Genomic DNA, 24,493 nt, shown 5'->3' on the forward strand with positions numbered 1-24,493 from the left:
TGTCAAAGTTCCAACCATGGCCTCAGAAACATAAACATGACAACATGATCTAACAATCTCAATCAAAGAGATAACATGCTCCATATGAACATACTATAACATGTCACAACTCTAAATGTGTATCAAGAGTATACCATGACATAATAATGAAACCATCCTCACACCAAGGATAACATGCCAAATAAAGAGCATAAACCACACCTTTACCAAGAACCCTGTGAGTCCTCAAGATGCAACCATCTCCACACACCATGAAGAAAACCATGTCCACATACTAGGAAGAACCATCTCCACATACAATGAAGATAACTAAAAACTCCATGAGTCCTCAATATCTAACCATCTTCACACACCATGAAGATAACAAGTGCACCATGCAAATGTCAAAGATGCTTCTGCAGCAATAGGATCTAAGACAAATCTCCAACATCTACAAACACTCAATAAATATATCAATGCCAAAAAATTTCACTCAACTGCGGTACCAATTCTCCCATGGCATCATAAAATCCATCTTCTCCAAACCAAGAAGATATAAATCAAATCATGAACTAATCCTGAACTGTCACCCCGTCACTATCACAAGCTCCCACTAAACTATGCATCCAAGCTATCCATGACATAATGATGAAAAACCATCCTCTAACCATGAGAATCAACCAAGGCATCAAACCATCAAAGAAATCAAAGTGGACATCATGAGCTCCTCAAAAGAAACCAAATAACCATGATCCTCAACCAAGAAGATATACCACCATAACTAAATCAAAAATCAAAGCTAATGAACATCAAGGATGTACCTGTATATCCAATCATGTCATGCCAAAATCTATGACACCATGATCACATCCATGAATCGAGCATTTGGCTCACAATATGTCCAACTTGTCAACATAAAATAGTCAACCACAATCCTTTGCCATGACTATACCTGGTAACAACATCTCATCCCTTCTACATAAAGAAAATAGTAAATCATGTGACTTAGGGCATAGACAACCCAAATCCAAGCCACCAATCTGAATATGCATCAATAATGAAAAATCAATGGGTAAAGGCAACCCATAACCAAGCTATAAATGTAACATGTAAGTATAGACTGCTTACAACACTGCACAACTTGAAGATCCAACAAGTCATCATACATATCCAAACCAAACACTAATAACCATATCATCATGAGATCAATCTAAAATATGAACTGAGTATACAATGACATCAAATCTTAAATCTCCAATGCCATAAACTCACAATGTTACCATAGTCAACATATATCTATAAACTATTCAGATAAATATATCAATAAATAAATCATGCCAAACCTGCACCAAATTTGAACCAATGTGTAGAGCTCTCCAAGAGCTTTTCATTGACTACTCGAAGTCCAAAATCTAACTCTATATGCCCAAGTTATGCCCTAATTCGTGACCAAAATAAATAAAATCTGACTTTAGGGCTCTTAAAAACCTACAAAATTTTCAAATCATAGAACCAAACCTACACCATGTTGTAGTGCTCTGAATTAGCTTTCCAATACCTGTAAGAACTCTGAAATCGGATATTCTGAGAGAAAGTTATGGTTGTTTTACTAAGATAGTCTTTTTACCATTTTCAATGTGATTTTTCATTTTTTTTTTTTTTTTTGTGACGAAAATTCTGACGGGATTAAATTTGATGGCCATCATGGGCTAAAACCAAAAAAATCTTTCATTTCCTCTGAACATGGCCAAACTAGGGCATATTATATATCAAAATTTATGGAAATGTCAACCTGGATCCAATGGTGAGGTCTATTTTTACCCAAGAGGTCATTTCTGCAAGCTACCCCCTAAAACCCTCATTTAAATGAAACATCTGAAAAACCCTTTTGTCCAACAATTTCCCATGCCCAAATATTTTAAGATCCCATCATAATAGCAAACCCAAAAGCCTAAGATCTACAATAGATCATTCATATATCTTGCCCTTTTCTTTTATCCTCTCATGCATTCCCATGGATTCAATCTAGGGTTACAAATAATAAAACCATAGCTCTGATACCATTTTTAAGGAAACTTGGCAATAAAGAATATAATCATTTCCACATAACCCATAATAGATCTGATATAAACATGGAATTAAAATCCACATGAAAGAGAATAGACAAGATACCCGCAAAATGTGACACAAGATATACCTTGGGAAACGCTCATTGAGGGAAAAACCCAGCCTCCAAAAGCATCCATCACCATGTATTATTCAACAAAAATACCATTTTCATATAACCATGGAAGCCTTCATGGCCATAGCCATAACTGAGCAAACTATGTGAACAAGCATGAATCCACATATCCCATGCCATGCTTCCAACTTTCACAGATGTTCCCTTGGCTAACCTGTCAAGCCTTGTCCCGCTTGACTCTTGCCTTTCTCACTCTTTCTCTCTCTACAACAACTACCCTTGTGGCTACTTATATAGTAGCAAGTCCCACAAAACCAACAAGTGGTATAACATAAACCATGTGCTACCTAACCCACTGACCCCACATTTAATATTGAGCATTTAGTTATTTTCTCCAATATTAAATAATTACATAATAAAATAAAATAATAAAATAACATAATTATGCAATGTGTGCAACACCTATTATCTCAATAGAATCTGTTATGTTTCATGTTTACATTTTTGGAAATTGATTTGATAGTAACCTACAAGTTTTAAGTGATTACATAATCTTGTGGATGCATGTGTGAAGATAAATGCTTTATGGGTTCACTAAACTGTGAAAAATTTTATTTATACATCTGGACTTTGGATAACTGATTCACCCTCCCCTAGTTATTCTAAAGTATTCCAAAAATAACTCAACCTTTCCTCTAGGTGCTCTTGTTATCAAATTCTATCAAATCTTCTTCATCAATAAAAAAATGATAGTACTCAAATTGACTAAGCAATTATCTTACCAATAGGTAGCAGGTCTAACATCAGTGACAAAATAATGATTAAAACACATTCTCATACATGTATCTATCTTTTCTCAACAATATCCGAATTTAGAATTGATGGAAAACCAATACCAACAACAATACAAAAATTAAAATAGTTCCTTATATTAAAATATCTCCCTCTATCAACAACTTCAATCTTCTGTATAGGCTACAAAAGTCTATTATGATCAACAAAAATCAACTCTTTCTTATGACTTTATTTATCTATAATCCTATAGGGCTCCTTCTTTTGACTTTATAACTTTCTTTGATCACTCCCTATTTCTAATATTTAGGTATTAATCTCTCTATATATACTTATTTCTCCCTTTGAGTATATATATCAAATTTTTGTGCTTGATGTATTTCTTCCTTTGAGTTGGTATTCTTCACTATCTCCCTCTTTCTTCTTCTTCTTCTTCTATTTCTCACTTCATTTTTTATACATTACAATCTCTCTCAAAGTGTTTCTCCCTCTTTGACAAGAATGCCAAAGACTTGTCACCTCAACATGCAGATGTTTATAATTTTAGGTTTTTCCACTATCACCTAACTTGTGACTAGTCTTTTGTTCCAACTCTAGATTACTTTAGTCATTTCTTAAAGTAAAGTCCACTACATCAATGTATAACATATTTCATTCATCTTAGTTGGTGCATGACACAACTCTAGTTTCTTAAAGAACTTTGGATAGGGATATCACCCCTAGTTTACCTCTTAGATACTCATGAGCATCCTTAGGTAAAGCTTTTGTGAATATATCAGCAATTTATTCATTGGTATTCACATTTTCCATCTTTAATTCTTTGTCTTGAACTAGCTCTCTCAAGTAATTATACTTGATAGCTATATGTTTTTTCTTCATGTGCATCACAGGGTTCTTCAATACATTTACTACACTCATGTTGCCATAGTAAATTATAATAGGTTATGTGATATTTTCCTTCATTTCTTTAAGTAGTTATTTGATCCATATAATATTTGTACAATTTACTATAGCAACAACATATTCAGCTTCAATAGTAGTTTGAAATACGTAGTTTTGTTTCTTGCTAGTCCAAGTAACTAGTTTCATCCCTAAGAAAAGTGCTCCACCACTTGTACTTTTTCTGTCATCAACATTTCTTGATCAATCAACATCGGTGTAGTCTCTCAATTTATTTTTTTACATTTTTCTCTTAGTATAGACCAAATTCTTCTATTCCTTTTAGATATCTCATTATTCTCTTAATAACCATCAAATGATTATCCTTAGGATTTGTAGAGAATCTTGCAACAATGCTAATAACTAATGCAATGTCAGGTCTGGTATGCACTACATATTGTAATTTTCCAATAATAGACCTATACAAAGTTTGATTCACATCAATATTATCATCATTCTCAAAGAGAGTTTATGTCTTGAGACCATAGGTGCACACACAAGATTTCAATCTTTGAATCTAAAATTTTTCAATATTTTCTTTGCATACTTAAACTTATTAATGAAAATACCATAGTGCATTTGATACACTTGAAAGCCAACAAAGAATTTAGTTTCTCCAAACATTGTTACATTTGATCAAGAAATGTCTTGCAAGGTACATTTTGTTCTCTATATATGATATCATCAACAAAAACTTCAGCTAGTAAAATAACTTTACCACCTTTAGTCTTCATGTATAATTTTTTATTATCATTAGTTCTCTCAATACCAATTCTCACAAGATAAATATGAAGTCTATCATATCATGCCCTAGGTGCTTTCTTTAAACCATATCAAGCTTTGTGCAATCTACATACCAAGTTGTTTTTTTTTAGTATCAACAAATCCTTCATTAATGTAAACCGCTTCCTCTATTATACCATTTAGAAATACATATTTCACCTCCATTTGGTAGACTTTGAAACCTTTGTATGTAGAGTAAGAAAGTTGAGTTCTTACATCTTCTCGTCTTGCATTAGAGGAAATTTTTTTGCCATAGTCTACTCCTACTTCTTGAGGATACCCTTTGCAAACTAGTCTACTTTATTTCTTACGACTTTACCATTTCCATCTATCTTGTTTTTGAAGACCCACTTGGTACCAATAACATTCTTATTCTTTGGTTTGAGTACAAGTGACCAAGTTTTGTTCTTCTCTATTTGCTCAATCTCTTTTCTCAAGGCTTTACTCTAGTCATCATCTTCTAGTGTATCTCTAACTATTTTAGGTTCATGCATTCTTAGAAGAAATGTATCATTTCTCAACTTGTTTCTTGTCATTGTTCTGGCCTCTTTATTTTTTAAAAATCTATGTAGCAGGCTGATGTGTCTTGACATACTTTGACAATCTTGGTTTTTCTCTATTTTCTTCAATAGGTCTTTCAGATTTAGAATAACTATGTACATCTCAATTAGCTAATTCACCATCTCTTTCATGTGTACTAATCTCATCATCAGACTGTATCTCAATTTCATTCTACAACTTGGCTCCCAATTGTAACTCACTTCCTAAATGAAACTCAACATTCACTATCTATGACTTGATAGTCATAAACACTTGTTGTTGTTGATTTGCAACTTGATAATCTACTTAAGGTTTGAAAGGTTTGCTACATGAAGTAAGTTAAGAAGAACATGTTACACAAAATTTGTCTGCCAAGCTTGACTAAGTGGATAGTAGGAGCCAAGCAAAAAATTAGTTGGAGCTAAGTACATAATTATTCTAGTGTATACCAAGAAAAATAGATAAAGTCGAGTAAAGTTTTGTTGATGCTAAGTACTAGTAAACTTTATTTTTTGTAGAGTGATTCTACATAAGATGTTGAGAAATGTAGTATGTGTTAAGCATCAGAAGCTAGATAATTCCAAGTGGCTGCATTATTTGAAAGATCATGAATTCGATGAATCTAAGAAAACAAGTTTATTTTTTTGAATTTTGTAAACAATGTGGAAGATAAGATTGATGAGGTAGGGGCATAGAATTAAAGGTAAAACATTTTTAGATGTATTCAAAGAGGATTCAAGGAGAAGTTTCTAGAGGAGATATGGAATAAAGTATAGATTCATTGTATCCTACCTAATCCATCCTAACCCTAAATTGGATGATGGAGAATGAACATAAAAATATCTTAATTTCCTATTTATAGGGATGGTTAGTCAGAAGCAAAGGTTGTCATATATAAGAAGCTAAGAATGTTAAGGAGTCAAGGGTTATGCTTTATCAAATAACCAAGAGAAGAGTCAACATTGGCATATTAAGAGATAAGGCTTAAGGATATTAATGCTTGAAGAGTGAAAAAACTACCAGAGATGAAATGTATGAAGGCCAAGTAGAATGGAGGACTAAAATAGAGATTTGAAATCTACAAATGAATTTGTAATTTGTTATCAGATCAAGCCTTAGTGTTACTATCTAATAATTGTATTAGTCTAGGTTAAATCCTTTGGATTAAGGTTGATCTAATAGTCATTTATAAATCCTTTAACTAGGTGACATTCCAAGTGAATGGTCTAAAGTCCTCTAATAATGGTCAATCCTAATAGGGTCATTAAAATCCTTTATCAAGGTCACTTTTAGTAGTGTTTATTGTAACCTTTAATAGGGTTGGCCTTTCACAAGACATCACTTCTGAAGAGTAAAAAAAAGTAGCATGTTACTAGTGGTTTTTACCAAATTGGGTTTCCATGTAAATTATTGTGTCAAATGTGTTGCAGAATTTGTTATGTTTCATTTTTACATTTCTGCAAATTGATTTGACAATAACCTAAAAGTTTAAAGTGATTGCATAATCTTATCAATGCATGCATGAAGATAAATGTTTTATGGGTTCACTAAACTTTGAAAAGTTCTATTTATACATCTAGACCTTGAATAATAGATTTATCCCCCACTCAGTAACTCTAAAGTATTCCAATCATTGGTACTAGAGTCATCTACTTAAGATGAATAGTTTGAAGGTACTAGAAGCACAAAGATCAAGATGTCAAGAAGAGAAGTACCCAAGCTTAGTAGAGGTAATTTCCTTGCACATAAAAGTTTAATGAAGCTACACCTTGGAGGACTTGGAGATTACATACAATCTACCATTACTACTGAGCATGTTGATCTTGATAGTGCACCAACAACTAAGGATATGAAAAAGAATAAAGAACACAACTAGACAATGTTGGAGATTACCTCTGCCCTAAGCTATGCCAAATTTGATGATATCAAAGGTCTTGAAAATGCAAAGAAAATGTTGGATGCACTAACTACCATCTATGGAGGAGATACTAATGTTCTTAGACCCAAAGTTGAAAGTCTCAAAGGTAAGTTTGATGATATGAGAATGGAACAAGGTGAAAATATTGCTCAATATGTTGTAGGGATAAAATAAGTTGTTAATGCAATAAGAGGAGATACTAGAAAAAAGGATGATGATACTGTGCTTAGCAATGTTTTAAGAACACTACTTCTTATATATGCGATTAGAGTTTTTGCAATTCAATAACTGAGATGTATACTAGGGAATAATCTATCACTTGAAGGTCTGGTAGGTAGACTCACTACTTTTTATCAATGTAACTTTGAAAATTACAAACTTGAGACTATTGAATCTCCTTCCAAAGCTAAGGTGTCATGGAAGGAACCTGATGAAAAGAAAAAGAAGAAAAAGATGAAGTATGTGTCCAATGACCATGATACAAATGAGGAGGATATAGAACAACTTGAAGCACTACTGGAAAGAAGACTCCACAAAGGAAAAGGCAAGTTGAAAGGTAGATTACCTATCATTTGTTTCCATTGTAATGAGGTTGGTCATATTGTTGCTAGATGTCCAAAGAAGAAGAATTATAGAGGAGGTAACAAATAAAAAAGTAGGAGAGATGAAGAAAAAAATGAATACAAAGACAAAGGAAAAATGTCATGCTACATTGCTAAAGAGGAAAAAAAAGATGAATTTGATGAATAGGATGATGAACTAGTGGATGTTGCAATGAAGGAAAAATCTGATGAAGTTGTGGCAACTGAACTAGTGACTTGTGTGAACAAGAATATGATAGATGGATAATTGATAGTGGGTGCTCACATCACATGATTGGAGACAAAACTAAGTTCATTACCTTGAATTGTTATGATGGAAATAGTGCAAGGTGATGTAATGATGCACCATATTTGATAAAAGAAAAGGGTTCTATGAAACTCACATATAAGATTCTATGTGACAATGCTTACTATGTTGAAGGACGTAACTATAATTTTTCAAGTATGTCACAACTAAATAATTTAGGATGTAAGGTTGAATTTGAGAAAAAGATTGCTAAGATATATGATACAAATGGAAAATTGTTTGGAAAGAGTGATTAGACTAGAAGTAATCTATTCTATCTTGATATAGAGGATGCTACTTGTCTAGTTGTAAAATTTGTTGATGTGTAGCTATGGGACAAGATGTTATGTCATGTTAATTTTGATAACTTCATTAGTATCAGTAACATGAGAAAGGTTACAGGTTTCTCTAAGTTGAAGAAGCTTTATAATATAATGTGTACACAATGTCAGTTAGGGGTATGTGCAGGATCATGGTCAACCAAACTATGCTCTTAAGTGGAAAAAAATTTAGAAAATCAGGGTTATGTCAACTTGATGTGCAATTTTCTACTGGTTATTAACTTTATATCTAAAATTTGACAGAAAAGAATATCTAGAAAATTGAATCTAGTTTCTAAACTACTAGGACTTATCTCAAAAAAAAAAAAAAATTGATTGGTCAAATTTTTTAATTTTAATGCAATATTACAAAAAATTTAGAACAAAAATAAGAAGTAGGCGTACGTCTGACCACCTTAATCAAAATCAAATGATAATATTTTTTAATAATATTTTAGATATAAGTAGTAGACTCATGCCTAGATGTGACACATATTTTTGAGTATTTTTATTCTAAATAAATAATAATTAATTAATTTTTGACTTTAGTATTTTTAAAATAAAAGAACTCTCATGTTTGTCCACCTTAACTAATTCAAAACTCTACAAAATTTAATTTTTTATTTATTTTCCTTGTAGTAGAAGAAACATAGAAAGTGATGCATCTTTTGTATTTAAAAAATATTGTCCCATTTGAAAGTTATAGTTGTTTTTCAAGTAGTGTGTCAGTCAGCACTTTATACATAACAAAACTAAAAAATAAGTAATAATTACTTACTAAACTCATAATTTGACAAAACTTACATTTATGGAAAGATAAGAACATTCTTAAGAAACCATTTTTATTTCATCAAATTTTGTTTAAAAAAAGTTGTGAGCTACATGTTTGAAGTAAAAATAACATAAAAATAGGTCAAAAGCACATTTTTAGGATGTTTTTAAAGTTGACCATATAGGTTTGGTATCAAAAGAAATAGTAGACTTTATAAAGATATTAACTATTTTCATTTAGTATCAAGGTGGGTGCGAAAAAAGTTGAAATAGATTTTGAAATGGTTTGAGATATTTCATAACTATAGAGTTTTTAGATCACCACTTTTTTGCACACCATGATCCTACACATACCCTTAGGGAAAATGACATAGTAAATTTTTAAGAGTAAAGCTCATACCTCTAAATAAATCCTAGAAAATTCTTCATACTAACTTGTATGGACCAGTGGATGTGAAAAGCTACAAAGGAGATAAGTATATTATGTTGCTTCTTGATGATTACTCTAGAATGATGATAATTATATTTCTAAAGAAGAAATATTATGCTTTCAAAATGTTTAAGTGGCACTTAGCAAGAGTTGAGAAGGAAATAGGTACAAGTTTGAAGTGTTTGATATCTGACAGAGGAAGAGAATTTACATCAAATGAGTTTGAGATGTTCTAACATCTACCCCTAGGACCCCTCCAAAAAATGGAATTTCTTAAAGAAGGAACAAATCTATAATGGATTGTGCTACAACACTCATGGAGGAAAATGTTACTTTGAAATACTAGAGAGAATCTATAAGTAGAACTATCTATACCTAGAACCATGTGCAAATCAAGAAAAGTACTCATTCAACACCTTTTGAACTATGGTATGGATACTCACCCAAGGTAAATTATTTTAAATTATAAATTCTACATTATTAAGGACATCAAGAATGGTAAACTAGATGCAAAAAGTGAAGAAGGTATTTTTCTGGGATATTGCACAAGAAGTAAAGCTTATAAGTGTTTAAACATTAACACTGAGAAAGTTATAGAAAGTGCAAATGTGAACTTTGATCAATATATATAAGTACATGAGGTTGAACCTATGAAAGAACTAGAAGAATAAATATCATTTGTATGATCTTATCAAGGTATATCTATTGAAGAAGATACTGCAAATCAAGCTACAAACCAACAACAAGTTTCAGTGACTACCAAGTCACATACTATAAATGTCAAGTTACAGAATAAAGTTGAAACACATTTCTATTCTAATATTAGTAGAGATGTTGAGCTATTTGACAGAGATGTACACAATGACTCTAAACTTAAAAGACAAAATGAAGAAACTAGAGTTGAACCAAGATTGTCCAAATATATCAAGAGATATCATCTTGTTGCACAAATTATTAGAGATAGAGATGCTACACCAATGACAACAAATGGATTGAGAAATGATATATGTCTACTAAGCATGAAGGAACATAAATTAGTAAGAGATACACTAGAAGATTTGGACTAGAGCGAAGCCATGGAAGAAGAGATCAAACAAATTGAGAAAAACAAGACATAGACTCTAGTTCCTAGACTAGAAGAAAAAAATGTGATTGGCACCAAATGGATATTCAAAAAAAATCTAGAATAAAATGGTGAAGTAAAAAGGAACAAGGGAACATTAGTCTGCAAAGGATATGCACAAAAAGAAGGAATTGACTATGCAGAGACATTTTCCCCTATTGCTAGATTGGAAGGAGAAAGAACTTTACTTGCTTATTATACATACAAATGTTTCAATGTTCATCAAATGGATAATAAATCTATATTTTTGAATGACATATTAAAGGAAGAAATCTAAATGGAATAGACAGAAGGATTTTTTAATGTTAACAATAAAAATATGGTATATAGAACGCACAAAGCTCTATATGGTTTGAAACAATCACCAAGAGCATGGTATGAGAGACTTCATAAATATACTTTGAAGATTGGATTTGAAAAGATCGATGATAATATCAATATTTGGAGGTCAAAATGCTTTATTTAAGGCTTTTGAAAATGAAATGAAGCAAGAATTTGAAATGTCTATGTTAGGAGAGATCAAATTCTTTGTGGTTTTAAAAGTATATCAAATGAAATATGGTCTACACATCACACAATCAAAATCTTTCAAAGAAATATTAAAAACTTTTGGATTGGAGGATTCAAAACTAGTAAGTACACCAATGGTGATAGAAGACAAATTATCAAATAATGATGATTTAGTTGAAGTGAATTGAACATTTTATAGGTCTATATGATAATCAAACTAAAATATGTAGTACATAGTAGACCTAATATTGCATTCTTGTAGGGATAGTTGCAAGATTCTTTGCTGATCCCAGGGAGAATCATTTAATGGCTATAAAGAGAATAATGGGATTTTTGAAAGAATAGAGGAGTATGCTCTATAATATAAGAAAAATAAAAAATTTTAGTTAACATCCTATACTGATGCTCATTGGGCTAGAAACATTGATGATGGAAAGAGCACAAGTGGAGGAGCATTTTTCTTAGGCAAGAGGTTGGTCACATGAACCAACAAGAAACAAAACCACACATCATAATCTACTACTAAAGCTGAATATGTTGACGTTGTTGTGAATTGTACAAACATTGTATGGATCAAATAGTTACTAAAGGTGGAGGAAGAGATCACAGAAAAAATAACACTTTATTGTGGTAGTAGAATTGCTATCAATATATCAAAGAATCCTATAATGCACACAAAGATGAAGTAAATTGCAATCAAGTATCATTACTTGAGAGAATTTATTCAAGATAAAGAAGTCAAGATGGAATATGTCAACACATAAGAACAAATTGTTGATATTTTCACAAAATCATTACCTAAGGATTCTCATGAGTATCTATGAGGTAAACTAGGAGTACTACCCCTATCAAAGGCTATCTAAGTAACAAAAGAAGTGTCTTACATCAAACAAGCTGATTTCATATGTTAGACATTGATGTAGAGGATCTTACTTAAGGAACTCCCTAAAGTAAAAAAAGATCTGGAACTAAAAATCAATCAAAAGTAAGGTCATAGAGGGAGAAACTGAAGAAGTTCATATGTGAATGTTAAGATGATAGGTCTTTGGCATTTTTGTCAAAGAGGGAGAAATAAAAGAATGAATAAAACTAATCCTAGAGGGAAACAGTTAGTGATCAAGAAAAATACAAGAAAGATAAAAATAGTTATTGATCGGGAGTTATACAATAAATTGGAGATTTAATAAAGAGGGAGAAATGCTAATATCTACCTTGTAAGAAGGAGATACAATAAGAGGGAGTTATAAGTAGAAATTTAGAGGGAGTTATATGGATGCCAAAAGAGAATTTTGTAACCTTTTCAAAAGATGGAAAGATGGAACGATGGAAGTTGCTGATAGAGGGAGAGATTTCAATACAAGGAATTATTTTGTTTTTGGTATTTTGTTTTTCTTACTATTTTAACCTACTCATTTTGGTTGATCAGTTTGGTTTGTCATTAATGCTAAAGAGGGAGGTTGTTGAGAATAGAATGAAAAAGACTGTTAAAGAGGGAGATTTTTTAGAATAGATTGATACAAGTATGATCAATATGCTTCAATTATTATTTTTTCATCGATGTCAAACCTGCTATTTTTAAAAAAAAAAAACTATTGATATGATCTTAGTACTATCACTTATTTGATTGATGAAGAGGATTTGATGAAGAGATGTAAAAATAGCACCTAGAGGAAAGGTTGAGTTATGATTATGTAAAGGAGGAAAAGAATTAGTGAAGATAGTGATAATATGATGTATTGATAGTCTACTTAAGGTTACAAAGGTTTGTTACACAAAGAAAGTTTAGAACAAGTTAGCCAAAGTTTTTCTATGAAGCTTGACCAAGTGGATAGTAGGTGCTAAGTAAAGTAAGTGCAAGCCAAACAAAAAATTAGTTGGAGTTGAGCAAATGATTATTTAGTCTATACTAAGAAAAATATTGGATGTTGAGTGAAGTTTAGTTGATGCTTAGCAATAGTAAACTTTGGTTTGTTCCAAGTGATTCCACAGAGGATACCAAGCAACATAGTATGTGTCGAGCATTAGAAGCCAAATAATGCCAAGTGGTTGTATTATTTGAAAAATCATGAATTTAATAAATCTGATTCCACAAGTTTGTTTTCCTGAATTATGTGAACCGGGTGGATGATAAGATTGATGAGCTAGTGGCTTAGAATTCAAGGAAACTATTTTTAGTAGAATTCAAATAGTATTCAAGGAGAAGTTTCTAGAGGAGATATAGAATAAGGGATAGATACATTGTATCCTACCTAATCTATGCTAACCCTAAATTGGATGATGGAGAATGAATTGAAAAGGATCTTAATTTTCTATTTATGGTGATGGCTTGTTAGAAGCAAATTTTTTCATATATGAGAACCTAAGAATGTCAAGAATTCAAGGGTTTTTCTTCATCAAGTAACCCAAGTGAAGAGTCTGCATTGGCATATTAAGTGATAAGGCTGAATGGTATGAATGCTTGAAAGGTGAATAAGTTATTAGAGCTGAAATATATTAAGGAAAAGTAGAATGCAAGACTGAAATAGATATCTAAAATTTGCAAATGAAGTTGTAAGTTGTTATTAGATCAAGCCTTACTATTACTCTCTAATAATTGGATTAGTCTAGGGTAAATCCTTTGGATTAAGGTTGACCTAATAGTCATTTGTAGGTCCTTTAACTGGATGAAATTCCAATGGAATGGTCTAAAGTCCTCTAACAAGGATCACTCCTAATAGGGTGACTAAAATCCTTCAATAGGGTCACATTTAATAGTGTGTATTGTAACCCTTAATAGGGTTGGCCTTTCAAACGACATCACTTTAGAATAGTGAAAAAGAATAGCATTTTATTGATTTTTTTTCCCAAATTTGTTTTCCACATAAAATATTGTGTCAAATTTGTTATTGAATCTATTATGTTTCATGTTTACATTTATGCAAAGTGATTTGATAGTAACAACCTACAAGTTTTAAGTGATTGCATAATCTTATGGATGTATGTGTAAAGATAAATGTTTTATGGGTTCATTACATATGAAAAGTTTTATTTATACATATGGACCTTAGATAACTAATTCACCCCTCCCCTCGAGTTGTTCTAAAGTATTCAAAAAATAACTAACCTTTCCACCAGGTGCTCTTGTTATCATATTCTATCAAATCCTCTCCATCAATAAAACAAATGATAGTACTCAAATAGACTAAGAAATTATCTTACTAGTAGGTACAAAGTTTGATATTGAAAGAAATGATAAGATAGACCAAGGAACGAGAAACAATCCAAGTAAGTTAAGTATGAAACAATGTTACCATGAAATAAGCAAGATCCAAGAGCATACACAAGGATTTCAACAATGGAGACAAGAATTTATAAGGGGAAAGCAAAAAAAACCCCTTGTGAGTATTATGAATGAATGCAAATTCCTAGAGAAGAGAGAGAGCGTGTGTTGGAGCAAAATAGCTCAATACAATAACATCAAAGTGATGTGTGTAAAGAAGAAAGAAAGAGAAGCATCTCTTTTAAAGAGATGAGAAAGGAGTTGCATGTGTTCGCATGTGTAACTCCCATTTCTATGAATGCCACATTCATAATAGGTCTGTGCAAAGTGTCACAATCCTCTTAAGGAGGATAAACTAAATTTTTTAATAAAGGAATTATAGAAATGAGTTGTCCTCACATGTGGAATAAAGGACAAATAATGACATGTCATCCACATGTGTACAATAGGACAAACTACATTTAGGGATCCTTGGAATATCCCAATTAAATACATCCAAGGGAAGATTAACCTTCCTAACACCCCCCCTTAATCTTTACTTGGGGAGTTTACATCAAAGGGTTGTAAACCCAAATTTTTACAATGAAATTGAAATCTCTCTTTAGAAAGTGGTTTAGTCAAAATATCAGTCACTTGATGTTCACCTTTACAATAAAGAAGAGTAACTTGTTTGTCTTCAACTTGTTCTTGAATGAAGTGATGTTGAAGTGAAATATGTTTGGTCCTTGCATGAAAAACTGGATTCTTTACCAAGGCAATAACACTTTGATTGTCACAATGTAGAGGGGTAGGGGCTTGTTGACGTAGACCCAAATCATCAAGAAGTCTTCTAATCCATAAAGCTTTGTTAACTGCATTGGTACAACCTTTGTATTTAGCTTCAGTTGAGCAAAGGGAAATAGAGTGTTCTTTTTTACTTTTCCAAGAAATTGCACCTGAACAAACAAAGAAACAATAGCCACAAGTGGATTTCCTATCATTGGGATCTCCACCTAGAATGGAATTAGTATAGCCATGTAAAATAAATTTAGAATTGGCATCATAAAATAATCCCACATTAATAGTTCTTTTAATGTACCTTAAGATTCTTTTAACAACTTTAAAGTGAGTTTGTTGAGGTTTAGACATAAATCTAGAAACTAAACCAACACTATAAGCAATATCAGGTCTAGTAAGAGTTAAATAATTTAAACTTCCTACCAATTGGCTATACAAAATTTCATCAACAAAAGGAGTATTCATATCAGCCATTAATTTAGTTCCTAATTCACATGGAATTGAAACATGGTTAGAATCATTCATCTTAAATTTTTCTAAAAGATCATGAGCATACTTGCTTTGAGAAAGAAAGATACCCTTAGGAGTTTGGTAAATATACAAATTAGGATAATTCTTACTTCTAGAAAAACCTTGAGAAATAAAGAAAGAATTAATTTTAGAATACCATTCTCTAGGTGATTGTTTAAGACCATATATAGATTTTTTTCAATTTGTAAACCAGATTTTCACTACCTTTCTTAACAAATCTAGGAGGTTGATCCATATAGATTTCTTCATGTAAATCACCATTTAAGAAGGCACTTTTAACATCCATTTTATGAATGGGCGAATTAATTTTAGATCCTAAAGCAAGAACTAATTTGATAGTAGGCATTTTAGCAATAGGAGCAAAAGTTTCATTATAGTCTAATCCTTCAATTTGTGAAAAAACTCTAGCAACTAATCTAGCCTTAAATTTATTAATTTCATTATTAGCATTCAATTTTGTTTTGTATAACCATTTACATGAAACTATATTCTTGCCATGAGGTAACTTGACTAAGTCCCAAGTTTGATTAGCAATTAAAGAGTCATATTCCTTTTGCATGGCCTTTTACCAATGAGATTGAGAGTTAGCTTGATCAAAAGACTTAGGATCATTAGAATGGATAATAGTAGTCATCAAAGTATAATTAAAATAATTAATCCTTCTATGTTTAATTCCACTAAATCTAGAAATGTAGTCTTCACTTTCATTAATTAAGTTTTGAGCCCATTTAGGTTTACATTTAGTTGTAATGGAATCATCACTAAAGGAAGAATTAGTATCAATAAAAGCATCATTAGTAGCTACTTGAATATCATTATTAGTAGAAGCAAAAATAATAGGTGGTGCTTGAGCTATAGGGTTAAGAGAAGGAGGTTGGTCCTCCACTAGCACAATTTTAGTGCCACTAAATTGTACATCATGTGTAGTAGAATAGTCATGTACACCATTTTTTGCAATGCAAAGATCTATAGCAACATGAACTTTGTTTGTAGTAGAATCATAGACACGATAACCCTTAGTGTTTTCATCATAACCAACAAAAATAAAAGGAGAAGACTTAGCATCTAATTTATGCCTTTTCTGTTTAGGAGTATGAACATAAGCAACAGATCCAAAAATCTGCAAATGATGTAAATCAAGTTTCCTACCAGACCAAGCCTCTTCTAAGGTAATATCCTTGAGAACTTTGGTAGGAGTCCTATTAAGAATATACGTTGCATAAAACATGGATTCAGCCCAAAATTTATAATGCAAATTCTTAGCATGCAACATGCATCTAGCCATTTCAACAATGGTCTGATGCTTTCTTTCTGCCACACCATTTTGTTGTGGTGTCTAAGGAATAGTAAGCTCATGTTTAATTCCACATGATTTCAGATAAGAATGAAAAGCATTATTCACATATTCCTTTCCATTATTAGTTCTTAGAATTTTAAGTTTAAAACTAGATTGCCTTTCAACATATAAATGAAATTCAATGAATATATCAAGAACATGATCCTTGCTATGCAAAACTAGATCCAAGTTCGTCTAGAAAAATCATCAACAAAGGTAAGTGCATACCGAGAACCTTGGATGGAGTTATTCTCCATGGAGCCCAAAAGGTCACTATGGACAAGATGCAACTTATTAGTTTCCCACCATGATTTTCCACTTGGAAAGGGCTCCCTATGCATCTTACCACTCATACAACTAGTACAAGCAGTCTTAGAAGGAATAATGTGAGGCAAGCCATCAACCATATTTCTTTTTTTCATTAAAGTAATATAATCCAAATTTAAATGGCCAAGTCCTTCATGCCATATATTGAAATCAATGGAAGTATGTAAAGAATATTGTGAACTAGCAAATTCATGGAATTTAAATAAGTTGTCATTATCCATTTTAGCATGAGCAATCACTTGTTTAGTTTGAGGATATATGACATAACATGTATCTTTATAGAATTCAACTTTATAGTCCTGACATAACTGTGAAACAGAAAGAAAATTAGTTTTCAGATCAGGTACATACAATACATCATGCAATTTACCATTAGGAATAGTTACATCACCTAAACCTTCAACTTTACAAGTCTGATTATTAGCTAACTTAATAGGAATGTTAGCAATATCAGGTTGTAGAGAATCAAAAATTTCTTTATGAGAAGTTACATGTTGTGATGCACCACTATGAACAATCTACTCTAAAGGTCTACAAACATTAAGGCTACAAGTAAAAGCATGACGAGAAGTGGAACCATTAGAGTTACTTTTTTTATGATTTGATTTTTTACTATGGTTACTATTGTTCATAGGTATTTTATCATTTTTCTTTTTAAAATAGTTATTGACAACATGACCATCTTTGCCACAATAAGAACAATGAGGTTTGGAATTTGAATGATTCCTTTGATTATTATTATTACGATTGTTATTGTGATGATTGTTATGATGATTGTTATTATTGTTATATTTGGAAAGAGATTTATTATTAAAATTATTAGAATTATTAGTATAGTGTTTGTTATTATTATTATTATTATTTGAACAAAAATTATTATTATTTTAATTTTGAGACATAAATTCATGTTCATTTGATTTAAGGGTACCAAACTGAATTAGCTTACCTTCTTCTTGTCTTAATAAAGTTTAAAAAATAACATAAGTTAATTGAGTAGTTAATTTAGGAATAGCAAGCTATGCATGAACATTAGTTATAAACTATTGAAACTATCTAGGAAGACACTTTTAAAGAATAATATGAATTAAACAAATGTCATCTAATTGAACACCTAAAGCAATAATTTGGCTTTTAATAGAATCAAATTTCAACAAAAATTCATCCATAGTCTTAAAATCTGTATACTTGAGATCTTCAAGTTGATCCTGCAACTGTATTTTGCGATATTCATCTCCACTTTCTTACTTGGTTTGGAAAATTAACCAGGCATCACGAGCTTTAGAACAATGTGCAATTAACACATATAAATTTGGAATAATGGAAATACCAATTAACCCAAAAGATTCTTCATTTTTAAGTTTCCAAGTATCTTTTTCATCTTGGGTAGCCGTTGAACTAGGTTCAACAAAAGGATCAGTGGCTATCTCGAAGAGGTGTTTAAAACAAAAAATGAATGAAATGTGAGTTTTCCAAGAATGACAATTAGTATGATCAAGTTTTATTTTTGGAATTAAGGTTGACATTTTTATGAAAAAAGATGTCCCCCTAATAGAAATATGACTTAAAAATTAACTGGAATGAATTAAAAAAATGCTTGCAGAAGAAACTATGATTAAGTTTCTAAAGAAAAATAATAATACAGCCCTACAGAGAAATGTTAGAAAAATGATTAATCTGAAACAACAAAAAATATTAATGCAGATGCGTTATATAATGATTAAATGAGAATTGCTTAAAAAAGAATGTAACATGATAAAATAATGATTAGAACTTAAGGCTTATGTAGCTAAAGTCAAGTAGATGCCACGTTGGTCGAATAACAGTAACATTGGTAAACATAATATAGTACTCCCATTCAACGTTAATTGATGCTAATGAGCAAAAAAGGAAAAAAAAAAAAAAAAGTCTTAAGAGATTAACACTCAATGAATTGTCTCATTAGGAGACATCCAATTTCATTGAAATGCCCAACCCAAAATCTCAAGTAAAATATAGATAGCGATCAGAGCATGGAAAGATTGATGACCACAAGAAATGCACCAAAGAGATGTGTTAGAAAGAACTATAGAAACTCTCAAACAAATGTAAATGGAAAGAGTAAGTCGATCCTCTCCCTTAATACACTCTTTTTTTAAAAATGAAAAAAAAATTTAAAAAAAAATGAAGTAGACTCACATTACCTACTTCTGATGTTGCTATTAGAAATGTAAAACAATTAGTGCAAAACATGATAAAACATTGTAGATGCTGCTATAATTAAGAAAAAAATGTAAAACACTACACCCAACAACTACAGATGCTGCACGTATTTAAAAAAATGTAAACCAATTTGCTGCACTCAAGAGAAAAGCATTATAAAAAATGTATACATTGTGTGACACTGCCTCTACTTCTGTTGTTGTAGCTCAGCTTATGGTCTCTCAGGACATGTGTTCGAGTCCCAAGCTGAACAAGTACAGGTTAGAAACTTCCTTTGGATGCCAGAGATTGGAAAAGACAACGTTAGGGTTTATGATTCGTTGGGAAGCATAGACATAGATATAAAGCTATAAAGAAGCACAACACGAGGATTAATGAAAAAATGGAGTGTTTTAGTCCATTTATGGGGTCCGTTTCTGCATTCACATACGTCAACTGGGTTCTGTTTGGTGAGCAGGTGGGTAAATTTGCTAAAAGGGCAAACACGAGGGTTATAAAAAAGCACAAACTGATCAGGAGCAATTGGAAGACCTACACAGCGCGTGAGGAGAAACGGGAAACTAATGAAGACCTACTCAGAGGTAGAGATACATAAGGGTGGGAAGAATCCTGCATGCAATAGAAAAATAAAATAAAATGAAGAATGGTGGATAAACAAGGAAGAAGCTCGCAAAAAAAAATCACAGTAAACCCTAGCTCGCAGTGATCATAAGATTGAATGGATGAAACTAAGAGACACTGAGAAGATAAAATTGATAAAATTTGGTTAACAGATATAGAATGGCCGATTGGGAAAGATTTAAAAAAATAGAAGAAGCTCACTTAAGTTACTAAAAAAATTTGCAAAACTATCTCTGCAAATCAAATCGAGAGCGAAGTTTCCACTATGGAAAATAAAGATATCAAGAAAAATTAAAATCTCATATATTAAATTTATATAATATATATATATATATATATATATATATATATATATATATTAGATAAAATAATATTCTTGATTGCTTAAAAGTATAAATAAGATTTGTTGTTTTAAATTTCAAAGAAATAGATAATAATTAAATTTTTTAAAAAATTATTGAAAGAAGTAAAAAAAAATAATAAATCCTAAATATCCCTATAATAATATTATTAGGGAATTTTTTTAAAATTTAAAAAAAAAATTAATCTTCAAAATGGCACAAATTAAATTCTATTCTTTTACATACATAAAAATTAAATATTAAAATATTGCACAAATATAATAAATGAGTGCTATGTAAGAAATGCTTCTTGTTTTGGAGGCACACCTTCCAAAACAAGAGCAAATTTTTCATAAAAATTTGATAGGAAAACCCTTTGGTAGTAAGCCTTCCAAAGAGGGTTCGTCAAAAATAATAAAAAATGATGATAAAATAAAACTTGCACACAGAAGATGTTAGGATGAGCAAAAAACAACACAAACTTCTTCTCTCAATAATGTCTCCAAATAAGGTGTGCTCCAATGAATGGCAACCTTCAACACAAAACTTAAAATGAGGATTAGTAACCAAGCTCTGATACCATGAAAGAAATGATAAGATAGAGCAAGGAACGAGAAACAATCCAAGTAAGTTAAGTGTGAAACAATGTTACCATGAAATAAGCAAGATCCAAGAGCATACACCAAGAGTTCAACAATGGAGACAAGGATTTATAAGGGGAAAGAAAAGAAAACCCCTTGTGAATATTATGAATGAAGGAAAATGCCTAGAGAAGAGAGAGAGAGAGTGTTGGAGCAAAATAGCTCAATACAATAACATAAAAGTGATGTGTGTAAAGAAGAAAGAAAGAGGAGCATCTCTTTTAAAGAGATGAGAAAGGAGTTTCATGTGTTCGTATGTGTAACTCCCATTTCTATGAATGCCACATTCATAATAGGTGTGTGCAAAGTGTCACAATCCTCTTAAGGAGGATAAACTAAATTTCTTAATAAAGGAATTATAAAAATGAGTTGTCCTCACATGTGGAATAAAGGACAAATAATGACAGGTCCTCCACATGTGTACAATAGGACAAACTACATTTAGGGATCTTTGGAATATCATTAAATAAAAAATAATGATGAAATAAAATTCTCATACTTATATCAATCTTTTTTCAACAATATCCCTATTTGGAATTGATGGAAAACCAATACCAAATATTAAAAGAGTTCCTTTTATTGAAATCTCTCCCTCTATAAACAGCTTCAATCTTTTGTATATGCTACAAATGTCTATTCTAATCAATAGAAATGAACTCTCTCTTATGACTCTATTTAGCTATCATCTTGTAGGGCTCCTCCTTTTGACTTTCTAACTTTTTTTTTATCACTCCCTCTTTCTAATGTTTAGGTATTAATCTCTCTATCTATACTTATTTCTCCCTTTGAGTATATATCAAATTTTTGTGCTTGATGTATTTCTACCTCTAAGTTGGTATTCTTCATTATCTCCCTCTTTGTCCTTCTTTGGTATCCATTACAACATCTCTCAAAGTGTTTCTCCGTCATTGACAACAATGCCAAAGATTTGTCACCTCAACATGCAGATGTTTACAATTATAGGTTTTTCCACTGTCACCTAACTTGTGACTGGTCTTTTCCTCTAGCTCTAGATTACTTTAGTTAGTTCCTAAAGTAAAGTCCATTGCACCAATGTATAACATGTGTCATTCATTTCAGTTGATGCATTACACAACTCTAGCTTCTTAAACAACTTTGGATAGGCATATCACCCCTTGTTTACCTCTTAGATGCTTATGAGAATCCTTATGTAAAGATTTTCTGACTATATTAGCAATTTGTTCTTTGGTATTCACATATTCCATCTTTAATTCTTTGTCTTGAACTAGCTATCTCAAGTAATGATACTTGATAGCTATATGTTTTTTTTTGTATGCATCATAGGGTTCTTGGATATATTTACTACACTCATTTTGTCATAGTAAATTATAACAAGTTATGTGATATCTTCCTTCATTCCTTTAAGTAGCTATTTGATCCATATAATATTTGTACAATTTATTGTAGCAACAACATATTCAGCTTTAGTAGTAGATTGAGATATGTAGTTTTTTTTACTAGTCCAAGTAACTAGTATCCCTCAGAAAAGTGCTCCACCAATTGTACTTTTTCTATCATCAAAATTTCCTATCCAATCAACATATGTGTAGTCTCTCAATTAATTTTTTTCATTTTTCTTCTAGTATAGACCAAATTTCTTTGTTCCTTTCAGATATCTCATTATTCTCTTAATAACCATTAAATGATTCTCCTTAGGATTTGTAGAGAACCTTGCAACAATGCTAACAACTAATGCAATGTCAGGTTTGCTATGCACTACATATTATAATTTTCCAATAATAGACCTATACAAATTTTGACTCACATCAATATAATCATCATTTTGAAAGAGAGTTTATGTCCTATGACCATAGGTGTGCACATAGGCTTTCAATCTTCTAATGCAAAACTTTTCAATATTTCCTTCACATACTTAAACTTATTGATGAGAATACCATAGTGAATTTGATACACCTGAAAGGAAACAAAGAATTTAGTTTCTTCAAACATGGAAATTTCAAATTATTGCTACATTTGATCAACAAATGTCTTTCAAAGTACATTTTGTTCTTTGTATATGATATCATCAACAAAAAATTCAACTAGTAAAATAACTTTAACACGTTTAGTCTTCAAGTATAGATTATTTTTAACATTAGTTCTCTCGAAACCAATTTTGACAAGACAAGTATGAAGTTTCTCATACCATGCTCTAGGTGCTTGCTTTAAACCATATATAGCTTTATGCAACCTACATACCATGTTATTTTTGTTAGGATCAACAAATCCTTCACATTTTTTAATGTAAACCTCTTCATCTAATATACCATTTTGAAATGCGTATTTAACATCAAATTGGTAGACTTTGAAACCTTTGTAAGAAAAATATGAAATCTAAGTTCTTACATCTTCCAGTCTTACAATAGGGAAAATTTTTTCTCCATAGTCTATTGCTTCTTAAGACAACCCTTTTCAAACTAGTCTACTTTATTTCTTTTGACTTTACCATTTTCATCTATCTTGTTTGTGAACACCAAATTGGTACCAATAACATTCTTGTTCTTTAGTTTGGGTAGAATGACCAAGTTTTTTTATTCTCTATTTTCTCAATCTCCTCTTTCATGCCTTTACTCTAGTCATCATCTTCTAGTGCATCTCTAAATATTTTAGGTTCATGCATGCTTAGCAGACATGTATCACTTCTCAACTTGTTTCTTGTCATTGGTCCAGCCTCTTTATTTTACAATAATCTATGTAGCAAGATGATGTGTTCTGACATACTTTGACAATCTTGGTTTTGCTCTATTTTCTTCAATAGATCTTTCAAATTTAGAATCACAGTGTGCATCTCTAGTAGCTAATTCAGCATCTCTTTCATGTGTACTAATCTCATTATCATAATGCATCCTAGCTTCATTCAGTAACTTGGCTCCTGATTGTAACTCATTTCCTAAATCCTGCTTGACATTCACTATCTATGACTTGATAGTCACATAGACTTGTTGTTGTTGATTTTTAGCTTTGTTCACAACAACATCCTCAATAATTTCACCATACAAATACAACAAAGATTTGTAATCTCTAGCTTCTTTTGTAGGTTCAGCATCATGTACTACATATTCACCAAATTTCACATTTTTAGTTTCCACAATTTTTTTAGTGTTAATATTTAAACACTTATAAGCTTTTCTCCTTGTGGAATAGCCTATTAATATACCTTCTTCACATTTAGCATTGAATTTTCCATTCCAATTATATTTAAGAATATAATGTTTGCTTCCAAGTATCTTAAAATATTTTACATTGGGTGAATATCCATACCATA

This window comes from Cupressus sempervirens, chromosome 4 (assembly GCF_028749045.1).
Source record: "Cupressus sempervirens isolate cs-2001-9-10 chromosome 4, ASM2874904v1, whole genome shotgun sequence".
Classification (NCBI taxonomy): domain Eukaryota; kingdom Viridiplantae; phylum Streptophyta; class Pinopsida; order Cupressales; family Cupressaceae; genus Cupressus; species Cupressus sempervirens.